Source organism: Triticum dicoccoides, chromosome 5B (assembly GCF_002162155.2).
Source record: "Triticum dicoccoides isolate Atlit2015 ecotype Zavitan chromosome 5B, WEW_v2.0, whole genome shotgun sequence".
NCBI lineage: Eukaryota > Viridiplantae > Streptophyta > Magnoliopsida > Poales > Poaceae > Triticum > Triticum dicoccoides.
This window is the reverse complement of record NC_041389.1, coordinates 145,058,708-145,073,232: the sequence shown is the minus strand read 5'-3', so window position 1 is coordinate 145,073,232 and position 14,525 is coordinate 145,058,708. Positions and strand designations below refer to the sequence as shown.

General features: G+C 41.8%; 1 long non-coding RNA gene across 2 annotated transcripts; it reads left to right on the top strand.

Moving 5' to 3' along the window:
- Positions 1 to 8,322: 8,322 nt before the first annotated feature.
- Positions 8,323 to 12,165, top strand: LOC119305306. 2 transcript variants are annotated; one of them, XR_005148605.1, is made up of 4 exons: positions 8,323 to 9,126; positions 9,297 to 9,391; positions 9,471 to 9,553; positions 11,738 to 12,165. It is a non-coding gene; the product is annotated as an uncharacterized LOC119305306 (long non-coding RNA). The 2 variants fall into 2 exon arrangements; XR_005148606.1 differs by lacking the exon at positions 11,738 to 12,165 and adding an exon at positions 9,747 to 10,118.
- Positions 12,166 to 14,525: the final 2,360 nt, after the last annotated feature.

Here is a 14,525-nt window from a genome sequence, read left to right as displayed (position 1 = left end):
GACCCAAAAGTTTATTCAGTCGACTGAAGTGTAACCAAATCGAAGTAGCATCGCAAGCAAGAGAAAGAGCGAGAGCAACAGCGCGAGCAAGAGCAAGAGCAAGAGCAAGAGCAGACCAGGCAGGGGACCCAGAGCAAGAGCAGAGCAACAATACGAGCGAGAGCTAAAGCAGCAGCAACTCCTACTGATGTGGACGTCACATACGAGGGAGCGACACCATGGAGGAAGTGGCCGGCGACGCCGCCGTGGATGGAGCCGCGCCATGTCAGCTCGGGACTGAGCGTCGGCAGCACCATGAGATTGAATCAAGAAGAAAATGCGGCGATTAGTGTACAACCTCTTTGGTGGCACCGATTAGGCCTCATCTTCATCCGAGGAAATGGTGATGATGCTGCTCTTCCGGTGGTGCAGGTGTAGACGGCGGTGTGGGAACGGAGGTGGTGCGAAAGACGAGGGGAACATCAGGGCAGCTCCTTGGAGGTGGAGGACGGGGTGGCTGAACCGGCGGGATGACGAAATCGACAACAGATCCTCATTCGGTACGGTGGATGAGGGACGTCGAGTTGTTGTAGTGGATGACGTTGTCGGGGAAGAGGCTCCAGCTGGGTGGCGGGCGGAGGAGGGTGTGGGGCTTCACGGATTTTCGCGGCCTCGGTGTATGAGTGGGTGGGCGGATGGGATGGGAGTGGGGAAACATGGCTTAGGGACGCGCTTGTCCCAAATGTGGGGTAATTTACGAAAGTACCCCCACCGATTTAAGCTAGGCAGTTCTTTCGGTTCAGGGGTATCATGGGCATTTTGCGTGTCGGGATTTCGCTGGAGGTGGGAGTTTTCGCGTGAGTTGTAATTTTTGGATAGTAAGGCACGGGTTGAGATGGAGGGAGCTTTCGGAGCACAATGAGACAAAGGTATCTTTCCCTACTAATAAAGAGGCTAATGCTTCTGGTCGTACGTCATTAGAAATTTTGCAGAAAAGTCCTCCTGTTTTCGAGAATTCAACCTGCGATCCCTATTTAAGTGGATCTGAGAAAACGTTTTGTTTTTATAAAAAGAACCCTATGTTTGTAAGAAATCAACCCGCAATCCTTTCTTCTATCTTATCCAAACGTTCCTTTCCAGCGGGGTGGCACCCTTCACGGCACCGACACCTCCGAGTGGGCTCGCGGGAGACGGCGCTGGGCTTGGGAGATGCGGCCGCGAGGGCGTGATACGTCTCCAACGTATCTATAATTTTTGATTGCTCCATGCTATATTATCTACTGTTTTGGACTATATTGGGCTTTATTTTCCACTTTTATATTATTTTTGGGACTAACCTATTAACCGGAGGCCCACCCCATAATTGTTGGCTTTTGCCTATTTCAGTGTTTCGAAGAAACGGGATATCAAACGGAGTCCAAACGGAATGAAACCTTCGGGAACGTGATTTTCTCACCGAACGTGATCCAGGAGACTTGGACCCTACGCCAAGGAACAAAAGAGGCGGTCACGAGGGTGGGGGCCACGCCCCCTGCCTCATGGGCCCCCTGTTGCTCCACCGACGTACTCCTTCCTCCTATATATACCTACGTACCCCCAAACGATCAGATACGGAGCCAAAAACCTAATTCCACTGCCGCAACTTTCTGTATCCATGAGATCCCATCTTGGGGCCTGTTCTGGAGCTCCGCCGGAGAGGGCCGTCATCACGGAGGGCTTCTACATCATCATAGCCTCTCCGATGAAGTGTGAGTAGTTTACCTCAGACCTTCGGGTCCATAGTTATTAGCTAGATGGCTTCTTCTCTCTTTTTGGATCTCAATACAATGTTCTCCCCCTCTCTTGTGGAGATCTATTCGATGTAATCTTCTTTTTGCGGTGTGTTTGTTGAGACTGATGAATTGTGGGTTTATGATCAAGTCTATCTATGAATAATATTTGAATCTTCTTTGAATTCTTTTATGTATGATTGGTTATCTTTGCAAGTCTCTTCGAATTATCAGTTTGGTTTGGCCTACTAGATTGGTTTTTCTTGCAATGGGAGAAGTGCTTAGCTTTGGGTTCGATCTTGCGGTGTCCTTTCCCAGTGGCAGAAGGGGCAGCAAGGCACGTACTGTATCGTTGCCATCGAGGATAACAAGATGGGGTTTTTATCATATTGCATGAAACTATCCCTCTACATCATGTCATCTTGCTTAAGGTGTTACTCTGTTTTTAACTTAATACTCTAGATGCATGCTGGATAGTGGTCGATGAGTGGAGTAATAGTAGTAGATGCAGGCAGGAGTCGGTCTACTTGTCTCGGACGTGATGCCTATATACATGATCATACCTAGATTCGCATAACTATGCTCAATTCTGTCAATTGCTCAATAGTAATTTGTTCACCCACCGTAGAATACTTATGCTCTTGAGAGAAGCCACTAGTGAAACATGTGGTCCCGGGGTCTATTCTCATCATATCAATCTCCATCACTTTATTATTGTTTTACTTTTTACTTTGCCTTTTACTTTTCACTTTGCATCTCTATACCAAAAATATCAAAAATGTTATCTATCATCTCTATCAGATCTCACTCTCGTAAGTGACCGTGAAGGGATTGACAACCCCTAATCGCGTTGGTTGCGAGGAGCTATTGTTTTTGTGTAGGTACGAGGGACTTGCGTGTAGCCTCCTACTGGATTGATACCTTGGTTCTCAAAAACTGAGGGAAATACTTACGCTACTTTCCTGCATCATCCTCTCCTCTTCGGAGAAATCCAACGCAGTGCTCAAGAGGTAGCAAGAAGAATTTCTGGCGCCGTTGCCGGGGAGTCTACGCAAAAGTCAGCATACCAAGTACCCATCACAATCCCTATCTCTCTCACTAGTTGATACATTAGTTGCCATTTGCCTCTCGTTTTCCTCTCCCCCACTTCATCCTTGCCGTTTTATTCGCCCTTTCTTTCCCAATCTTCTTCTCTTTTTCCATTTGCCTTTTTCTCACTTGCTTGTCGTTATGTCTGAATTTGGGGAAATTATTGCCGATTTGGACAATAATAATATCATGGAGAATTCTGATGCTCTTGTTGAAGAACCCCCTACCTTGCATACAAAAAAATTTCGTGTTGGTAGTGGTAATATTATTGGAAAAGGAGTTATTCAAGATTTCTTTACTTGTGCCGGTGATTTGCCTTCTATGGGTGGTTCTATTCTTCATAGAACTAGTAGTCTTGCTGACGCTATTGCCATGCTTATAGTTGAACTTGAAAGGCAATTTATGCACATGCATCCTTGCATACAACGAATCTTCTTAGAATTCTCTAATATTGAGCATTCTTCTGTTAAGCGTGCCGCCACTATCTTTTTGGCTCATGAGTTTAGATTTATAATAAAAGAGGCCGAAGAAATCTTTGCACATTATAGGGTGGATGCTAGTCATCCTCCCATTGAAGCTATCCTCTTTAATCAAGAAGACATGATGCGTTTACAATCTTTAGATCATATTGCTTATAATGAAAATCTTAGGAAAAAGGTTCCTGCCGATGTTCTAGTTGATAAAATTTCCGAGGTTAATGATGAATTTTCTATTCAGAATAATGGACTAGGTTTTCCTCTTGAACGAAGGCTTGTAGCTTTTTGCCAAAAGAATGCTCTTAATGATGAATTGGTTGTGCAATACAAAGGGCCTAGGGAGGCACCCATACCTCCCGAGATTGATCTTGGTGACTTTTGTCCCATTATATTTAGCCCTTTTGATTATTTTTGCTTGCCTCAAAGAAAACTTGTTGCTGAACGTAGAGAATATGAGAGAAGTTTTCATGATTTGCCATATCACTATTATGGCAATACCTAGATCTACCCTCGCTTTTATGCCTAGCTAGGGGCGTTAAACGATAGCGCTTGTTGGGAGGCAACCCAATTTTATTTTTAGTTTTTTGTTTTTGTTTCTTTTTAGGAATAAATAATCCATCTACCTTCTGTTTGGATGTGGTTTTGTGTTTTAATTAGTGTTTGTGCCAAGTTAGACCTATAGGATCTTCTTGGATGATAGTTGATCTTGCTGTAATTTCCAGAAACTTTGCGCTCAGTGCTCGAATTGTTAAAAATCACCAGGACGTGATAAAATACTTATTCAAATTTCTGCTGATCAATAAACAAATTGTCTAGGCCTTCCTATTTTGGTAGATTTTTTGGAGTTCCAGAAGTTTGCGTTAGTTACAGATTAGTACAGACTGTTCTGTTTTTGACAGATTCTGTTTTTCGTGTGTTGTTTGCTTATTTTGATGAATCTATGGCTAGTAAAATACTTTATAATCCATAGAGAAGTTGGAATACAGTAGGTTTAACACCAATATAAATAAATAATGAGTTCATTACAGTACCTTGAATTGGTTTTTTGTTTCCTTTCTCTAACGGAGCTCACGAGATTTCTATTGAGTTTTGTGTTGTGAAGTTTTCAAGTTTTGGGTGAAATCTTTTGATGGATTATGGAACAAGGAGTGGCAAGAGCCTAATCTTGGGGATGCCCATGGCACCCCCAAGATAATCCAAGGACACCAAAAAGTCAAAGCTTGGGGATGCCCCGGAAGGCATCCCCTCTTTCGTCTACTTCCATCGGTAATTTTACTTGGAGCTATTTTTATTCACCACATGATATGTGTTTTGCTTGGAGCGTCTTGTATTATTTGTGTATTTTTTTGTTAGTGTGCCACAATAATCCTTGCTGTACACACCTTTTGAGAGAGCCATACATGAATTGGAATTTGATAGAATACTCTATGTGCTTCACTTATATCTTTTGAGCTTGATAGTTTTGCTCTATGTGCTTCACTTATATCTTTTGAGCTTTATAATTTTGCTCTATGTGCTTCACTTAGATCTTTTAGAGCACGGTGGTGGATTTGTTTTAAAGAAACTATTGATCTCTCATGCTTCACTTAGATTATTTTGAGAGTCTTAATAGCATGGTAATTTGCTTAATAATAATATGCTTGGTGTTCAAGATTTGTAAAACTTTCTTTTGAGTGCGTTGAATACTAAGAAAAGATTGATGCTTGATAATTGTTTTGAGATATGAAGATGGTGATATTAGAGTCATGCTAGTTGAGTAGTTGTGAATTTGAGAAATACTTGTGTTAAAGTTTGTGATTCCCGTAGCATGCACGTATGGTGAACCGTTATGTGATGAAGTCAGAGCATGATTTATTTATTGATTGTCTTCCTTATGAGTGGCGGTCGGGGACGAGCGATGGTCTTTTCCTACCAATCTATCCCCCTAGGAGCATGCGCGTAATACTTTGCTTTGATAACTTCTATATTTTTGCAATAAGTATATGAGTTCTTTATGACTAATGTTGAGTCCTTGGATTATACGCACTTTTTCCCATCCTTCCACCATTGCTACCCTCTCTAATACCGCACACTTTTCACCGGTATCATACACCCACCATATACCTTCCTCAAAACAGCCACCATAACTACCTATCATGGCATTTCCATAGCCATTCCGAGATATATTGCCATGCAACTTTCCACCGTTCCGTTTATTATGACACGCTCCATCATTGTCATATTGCTAGCATGATCATGTAGTTGACATCGTATTTGTGGCAAAGCCATCGTTCATAAATCTTTCATACATGTCACTCTTGATTCATTGCATATCCCGGTACACCGCCGGAGGCATTCAAATAGAGTCATATTTTGTTCTAAGTATTGAGTTGTAATTGTTGAGTTGTAAGAAAAAATAAAAGTGTGATGATCATCAATTTTAGAGCATTGTCCCAAGTGAGGAAAGGATGATGGAGACTATGATTCCCCCACAAGTCGGGATGAGACTCCAGACGAAAAAAAGGAGGCCATAAAAAACGGAAAAGGCCCAAATAAAAAACATGAGAGAAAAATAGAGAAGGGACAATGTTACTATCCTTTTACCACACTTGTGCTTCAAAGTAGCACCATGATCTTCGTGATAGAGAGTCTCCTATGATATCACTTTCATATACTAGTGGGAATTTTTCATTATAGAACTTGGCTTGTATATTCCAATGATGGGCTTCCTCAAATTGCCCTAGGTCTTCGTGAGCAAGCGAGTTGGATGCACACCCACTTAGTTTCTTTTGTTAAGCTTTCATATAATTATAGCTCTAGTGCATCCGTTGCATGGCAATCCCTACTCACCCACATTGATATCTATTGATGGGCATCTCCATAGCCCATTGATACGCCTAGTTGATGTGAGACTATCTTCCCCTCCTTTTGTCTTCTCCACAACCACCATTCTATTCCACATATAGTGCTATATCCATGGCTCACGCTCATGCATTGCACGAGGATCGAAAAAGTTTTGAAAATGTTAAAGTATGAAACAATTGCTTGGCTTGTCATCGGGGTTGTGCATGATTTAAATACTTTGTGTGGTGAAGATAGAGCATAGCCAGACTATATGATTTTGTAGGGATAATTTTCTTTGGCCATGTTATTTTGAGAAGACATAATTGCTTTGTTAGTATGCTTGAAGTATTATTATTTTTATGTCAATATGAACATTTGTCTTGAATCTTTCGAATCTGAATATTCATACCACAATTAAGAAGATTTGCATTGAAATTATGCCAAGTAGCACTCCGCATAAAAAATTCTCTTCTTATCATTTACCTACTCGAGGACGACCAGGAATTAAGCTTGGGGATGCCTGATACGTCTCCAACATATCTATAATTTTTGATTGCTCCATGCTATATTATCTACTGTTTTGGACTATATTGGGCTTTATTTTCTACTTTTATATTATTTTTGGGACTAACCTATTAACCGGAGGCCCAACCCAGAATTGCTGTTTTTTGCCTATTTCAGTGTTTCGAAGAAATGGAATATCAAACAGAGTCCGAACGGAATGAAACCTTCGGGAACGTGATTTTCTCACCGAACGTGATCCAGGAGACTTGGACCCTACGCCAAGGAACAAAAGAGGCGGAGGGCGCGCCCCCTGCCTCGTGGGCCCCCTGTTGCTCTACCAACGTACTCCTTCCTCCTTTATATACCTACGTACCCCCAAACGATCAGATACGGAGCCAAAAACCTAATTCCACTGCCGCAACTTTCTGTATCCACGAGATCCCATCTTGGGGCCTGTTCTGGAGCTCCGCCGGAGAGGGCCGTCATCACGGACGGCTTCTACATCATCATAGCCTCTCCGATGAAGTGTGAGTAGTTTACCTCAGACCTTCGGGTCCATAGTTATTAGCTAGATGGCTTCTTCTCTCTTTTTTGATCTCAATACAATGTTCTTCCCCTCTCTTGTGGAGATCTATTCGATGTAATCTTCTTTTTGCTGTGTGTTTGTTGAGACCGATGAATTGTGGGTTTATGATCAAGTCTATCTATGAATAATATTTGAATCTTCTCTGAAATCTTTTATGTATGATTGGTTATCTTTGCAAGTCTCTTCGAATTATCAGTTTGGTTTGGCCTACTAGATTTGTTTTTCTTGCAATGGGAGAAGTGCCTAGCTTTGGGTTCGATCTTGCGGTGTCCTTTCCCAGTGGCAGAAGGGGCAGCAAGGCACGTATTGTATCGTTGCCATCAAGGATAACAAGATGGGTTTTTTTATCATATTGCATGAAACTATCCCTCTACATCATGTCATCTTGCTTAAGGCGTTACTCTGTTTTTAACTTAATACTCTAGATGCATGCTGGATAGCGGTCGATGAGTGGAGTAATAGTAGTAGATGCAGGCAGGAGTCGGTCTACTTGTCTCGGACGTGATGCCTATATACATGATCATACCTAGATATTCTCATAACTATGCTCAATTCTGTCAATTACTCAACAGTAATTTGTTCACCCACCGTAGAATACTTATGCTCTTGAGAGAAGCCACTAGTGAAACCTATGGCCCTCGGGTCTATTCTCATCATATCAATCTCCATCACTTTATTATTGTTTTGCTTTTTTACTTTGCCTTTTATTTTTCACTTTGCATCCCTATACCAAAAATACCAAAAATATTATCTATCATCTCTATCAGATCTCACTCTCGTAAGTGACCGTGAAGGGATTGACAACCCCTAATCACATTCGTTGCGAGGAGCTATTGTTTTTGTGTAGGTACGAGGGACTTGCGTGTAGCCTCCTACTGGATTGATACCTTGGTTCTCAAAAACTGAGGGAAATACTTACGCTACTTTGCTTCATCATGCTCTTCTCTTCGGGGAAATCCAACGCAGTGCTCAAGGGGTAGCAGGGAGCCGCATTAGTTCGCGGCAGCGAGGCGGGGATGCGGCGCTGCGCTCCGGGGATGCAGCAGCGAGGCGTCGAGGCATCGCTGCGCTCAGGCACCGCATCAAGCACCAGCAGCGAGGCGGGAGGCACACACGGATATGAAGGAGGAGAAAATGGAGAGTCGGCCGGGGCGAGGAGTTCGCTGGCGTTGAAGCCACGGACCACGGTGCTGCAAGCTTTCAGGGGGCGGTGGCCATGGGGGGGAGGCGGCGCTGAGGTCGGGCCGCATGCCTCCTTTGTCGCTCCTTCTTTCTTTCTTCCCCAACTCCTCTCTTGCACGTCGTCGTCTTGCCGCCCAAACAACAAAGAGATCGAGGAAGAGGCGGGAGTTGGGAGATGCGGCCGCGAGGGCGCCGCATCAGTTCGCGGTAGTGAGGCGGAGATGCGGCGCTGCGCTCCCGGGATGCAGTAGCGAGGCATCGAGGCAGCGCTGCGCTCGGGCACCACATCAAGCGGCAGCAGTGAGGCAGGAGGCGCACACGGAGATGAAGGAGGAGAAAATGGAGAGTCGGCCGGGGCGAGGAGTTCGTCGGCGTCGAAGCCATGGACCACAGTGCTGCAATCTTGCAGGGGGCGGTGGCCATGGCGGGGAGGCAGCGCTGAGCTCGGGCGCCGCATGCCTCCTTTGCCGCTCCTTCTTTCTTTCTTCCCCAACTCCTCTCTTGCACATCGTCATCTTGCCGCCCATGCAGCAAATAGATCGAGGAAGAGGCGAGAGTCGGGTCAATCAATCTGTCGCATGAGGATGCGGCACTTCCTGTTCCATCTAGATCAACGGGCGCAGAGGGAGGTGGAAGAAGAGCCACGACCACCGAGCAAGAGGCTGCCGCCTAGCACGCATCTTACTGCGGCTATTTTATCCATGAGCTGGTGGATAAGGTATTCACTAAAATCACACTTATGTTTTCCCCATTTCCATCTGAAATATGGATTACCAATATACTACTCTCACTTGGATTTGCACATGAAAGTAGTATAAATACTTGCACCGAACTGTATGATTTGTTGAGCCAAGTGCTGAGTCTGATATGGCATCTTTATGCTTTCAGAGAAGTGCATCTCTAAAATTCAGAGTTTTGAACCCAAAGAGACGCATCTAGACAATGGTTGCATGAGTGGTTCCTGTGTCATATACGCCAACATGGTAAGCATGTCTTGTCTGATTCTAATTTAGTTGTAGAAGTATTCCATGCTACTATTTGTTGACCAGAATTCGCTACCAGGTTGGAGATTTGGGATCGGATGCTGCGCCAAGAACGAGGGACCAAGGTGCTGAATTAACAGCAGGGGCAGAATGATTCTTCAGGTACCAACATAGCCGTCGACTAGAGAATTGACTTAACTATTTGCTTTGCTTGAAGCTCCAAATTGTAGTTATTTTATTCATTCACTAATTTGGTATAGTCCTAATCTAGGAGGATTATCACTGTATGATATGAGATTTTGACGTTTAGCAATGATAAAAATCTGACATTGAATGGTTCTTTTCGGAAGTACAGTTGTAAGATCTATGTTTCTAGCTTGCACCTTTAACTGGACGGTACTAATTGGACATATAATTGATGATTTATGCACAACAAGGTATTCTGTTGTCTTTTTTCTTCAATCAGATTCATCTAGCCCTTTGTTGACTTTCTAATTGTTTCACCCTTTACCTCTGAAACTTAGAAATCGGAGAAAGGTTATTGGCATATCCCCGTCACTGACGAAGATTTGCTAGAGAGGAAGAGGACCAGAATGTTTTTCTATTATTGGAGACATACATAATACATATAGATAAACTTGGACCCATTTACAACAGAGATTTCTTGCCAAAAATATTAACTCTCTCCAGAAGTGGGCACTGACAAGGTAATAACAGGAATTTGCTGAACCTAATTGAATGAAAGCGGGATGGTATTCGATTGAGAACCTTCTCTAACTAAATGGGCTTACGAACAATCAACATCAAATAGTTCCAAATTAACAGATGTTGTATGAAAATACTAATTTAAGAATTTGATGAATCTATAATTCTCTACATAATCACTTAGTTTTTTGTTTGATCATCAGGTTATCCTAGACCACTTGGGGACAATATCATCAATTTCTTGCATACTGCAATGCAAGTTCAAAAAGCCAGTTTCTTATTATCTCTGTGTTCACCTAACTGCCAAGAATCATAAAAGGATGCACCTAATGAGGTAGACTCCATTCTATGCATTTTTTGAAGTGTACGTATGGTGTAACTGATTAACAAAACATTGTTCAACCTTCTATGAGTCCACCTAGGGAGCTGCACAGATTTGGAACAACTTCTAGAATAAGCATCCAAGCATTTTGGTTTGGTACCACTAAGCTGCCAGAGCAAGATAGCTGGGATGTGAGTCCCTAGGGCAATGGTAAATCACAAATTGGCTGATCTTTCATGGGAAGCATCAGACAATGCCAATGTCCAGTAGTAAGACTTGATTGTGCAGGTGATCAAGCCAAGATAAGTGTGCATACATCACCTTTTAGTCCAAATTAAGAAAAATATGATTTCTGCTATGATAGTTTCCACAGTAGTTTGGCCCTTGAGACACTTCCACTGTATGCATGTGTGTTACTCTTTTTTCCAGAGATATGCATGTCTATTGATCATTATTGGAATTGGTTTGACAAACTGTGTATATGTGACAAATTTACTAATATACTGACCCAGCCTGATAATGTGACTAATCCATACAGTGGATATGCACCAATGCTCAAATTTGAAAAATGAAGGATTTAACTTTTTTTGAATTATTATGGGTGAAGTCGCGAGTATGCCCATCAATCGTAAAAGTATATAGTTCGACTTAGTCATAGGTTCTGTAGTAGTCTTGCCTTGGCTCTGCTACCTCTCCTCTCTGCTCCTTGCTGGCTGTGGCTGTCCCATCTCTCCTAGAGCTGCTGCTACTGCACTTCTTCTAAAGCTCTTCTCAAACCCGTTGCTGCAGTTCTTCTCAAACTCCAACCAGTTGCTACTTCTCTCTCTCTCTCTCACTTTTTTTGTAATTATGTGAACCATTATTGTGCGATTATATGATTTGTGGTACCTTCTTCAAAGTGCTAGCACCTACATATTATCCAAAAATTTCTTCTAAATGACATGAGGCATGAGCTACAAATTTTCTAAAGAATGATAAGGCATGCATGCAATTTTAATAATACCCTTTTGGCTCTCATTTCTCTGTTCCCATAGAGCGTCGTATAATATAGAAGAGTCAATCAAACATAGCTCTTTGAATATCAGACAAAATATTGGTTTCCTGATTTATTTATAAGAAGATTCTTCTATGTATTTAGTTACATGATTTTTATTTGATCGTCTTCTTTCAACTTTTTTTTGCCGACTATGATATTTCCTTGGGTTCACCTTGACCTTCACTGCCCATGTAAGAGCTTAAGTAAATTGATGTTGTATCATCAGAATCTGTAGCCTTTGGACAGTTTTTCTTGCACGCACTGAAATCCCTCTTTGTCACAGGATGAATCAGAAACTAAAGATGATGATCCCATGGACACAGAAGAAGCTTCCTCTGTCCTTATTGCTGCACTGCAGTCTTTCAACCAAGCTCTAGTGAATGACGATGAAGAAAAAGATACCGTGACAGAGGTAGATGTCTTCTTGCGTCCTACCCTAGATGACAGGGGCTCTCTCGTCAGCAAAATAGCTACTCTGGATGCGCAGATGACGATCGCAAGAGACTGTACCTTACGGATAAGTAAATGACTCTGAGGTCTACATGTCAAGTATAGAAAGAAAAACCTGACGACGACAAGTGTACTGTCGGGAGCTTTGCTGCCACTTCTTTGCCAGCCGGAGTGGCCTGTTTTTAGTGATGATCATGGTGTACATGCGTGTATATGTTGTGTTATGATAGACTGTACTACAAAATTTTCTTGGAATTGGTACTTCTGTTTTTGTATGCTATGAAGAGCGTATGTGTATGCTGGTTCAGTATACTCTGTTTGTACGTCTGGTTGGCAGGAGATTAAGCAATGGGCGAGGTTTCGTATCTTCTCAGGGGTTGCTATGTATCTTGCCATGCATACTCAGCTTCTTTGGGTCCAAGGTATTCTCTTTCCTTCTTTCTTTCTTTAATGAAGAGGTTAAGTCGGAGGAGAGGACCCGGATCCCGGACGGCGCGCTGCTTTGGTCCCAGTCCACTCGCCATGTTTGGCTACCTAGCTCGGCCCTGCGCAGGTATTCACCCACCTCTCCACTGCCCCTGTAAGGACCTCCTTGATCTTATACCTATCCAAATCCAAATCCTAGCAAATACACTTCAGAGCAAGGTACTGTTGTAGACCTCCTTCCAATCCGTGATGACCCCTAACCAATACATGTGCAGGCATTGTCAGTTGCTAATTTAATACACTTCAGAGCAAGGTATCAGAAATAGTATGTGCATATTGCACATAGATGTTATTTCACATGCATGAATTCTAATTTAATCTTAAAGTTAGGCATGTCTAATCGCACACACCACATAATTTCCTTATTGTTCACTACATCTTTTATCTCCAATTTGGAGTCTAAGTGATAACTCTTTAGTCTGATTTATCTTCAAAAGTTTGCTAGAGGCTATAGATGACCTTCTGGGTTTTCTTCAATATTTTTTTTGGAGTGCAACAGTATGAACTGGTTTCCCCATCAGGGTTGTATTTTCTTTTCTTTGATAGATTGTATAGTCATGTACTTCCGTTTCATGTTTCCATGTTGCCATTATATGTGCCTTTCTTGCTGAGCTGTATTTGCATGAACTTTTGTTGTTGTGTGATATGGCTACATGGGCATGAATGGACATTTTGACCTGGCCTGGTTTGAGATGTTCTGTTATGCTTGACTCAGGCACTCAGCTACATGTGGTCTGATGACAATCGACAAAATCTCTGTCAAAAAGTATTTGTAATTACTAGCAGCATTCCATAATTTGTATTGGGTTGTCCCGGTGTCGCAACCTAGGAAGGACAAACAGGGTCGATCATCCTCACAGATAAAAAACATTGTCAATCCTTACTTTTTGCAAGTTGCCTTGTTTCTGTTTCTTTTAGAGGAAAGATAGCAATTTGAGTCATTACAGTTCTGTTGCACGAACACTTCTAGACAACGGTGTGTCGAGATCATAATTTCTACACTCAATGGTTACATTGACCTTATTTCTGAAGTTTGCAAAAATTCTATTACAAAAATGTTGCATAATGGCACATGGAGCAATTTATACTTAATATTTCGCCTGGTGCAACACACGGACATTTGTACTAGTATATCTTAAATATTTCAGGGTAACAAGGCGCGGGTTGAAGAGGCAGAAGTTTCGCAGCACGATAGACAGAGATGCTAGCTTGAAATTTCGGCATAACAAGGTGCGGCTTGAAATTTCGGGAGAACAAGCTTAATGTGTACAAAAAAAAGACAATTCGCACCTCATCACTAGAAAGAGCCATGTACCGTTTTGCTATATTACTAGAAATGCATTCAAATACAACAAAAAAAACTAAAAAATCGGGACAACAAACATAACGTGTACAGTACCAAAACAATTTGCACTTCCATCAACAATAAAAAAACAACGTGTGTTGTCTAGCATATGGACTAAATTTGAGTACATTTTCCCTGTTTGAATGGGATTGTACTCGGGTTAGTTATACAACCATCTAAATATTATCTTCACAACACATGACATGAATATAGGAGAAGTAAATTCCTATATAAATACAAACGACATGTACATACGATCTCAAATTCAAATATATGTATCCATTTTATGTTGAATTCAAATCATAGTACGTGTATGCTCTAGATAGATGTTCGGAATGTAAACCATGTATGATACTACGTACAATGTGTTTAACACGCACAACAAACACACAAACACCATTTAAACTAGTAAGGTACATGTGCATTGCATGCATGAGATTTGGCAACCAAATTATGAATAAATACCACATTTAGCATGTAAGCTTTGAGTCATATATGCATGATGTAGATGTTCATTTAATTCTTATAGTTCATTTCATTCAAAATCATCTAGTTTTTATAAGAAAGCTAATCTATTTTAAGATTCATGGAATTGTGCGTTGTAAAGCATAAAGTAAAAAACAAATAATGGCAAATCATGTAGAAAAACATTTGGGCAATTCTGATACGGAAGATTCTGGAACAAAGAAGAAGTGCTTGTGTTTTGAGGTTTGTGCATTATGCTTAAGTTCAACCATGGAGTCTTCTAGATTGTACATGTGGCAAAATCTTGTGGAATCTAGATGATATC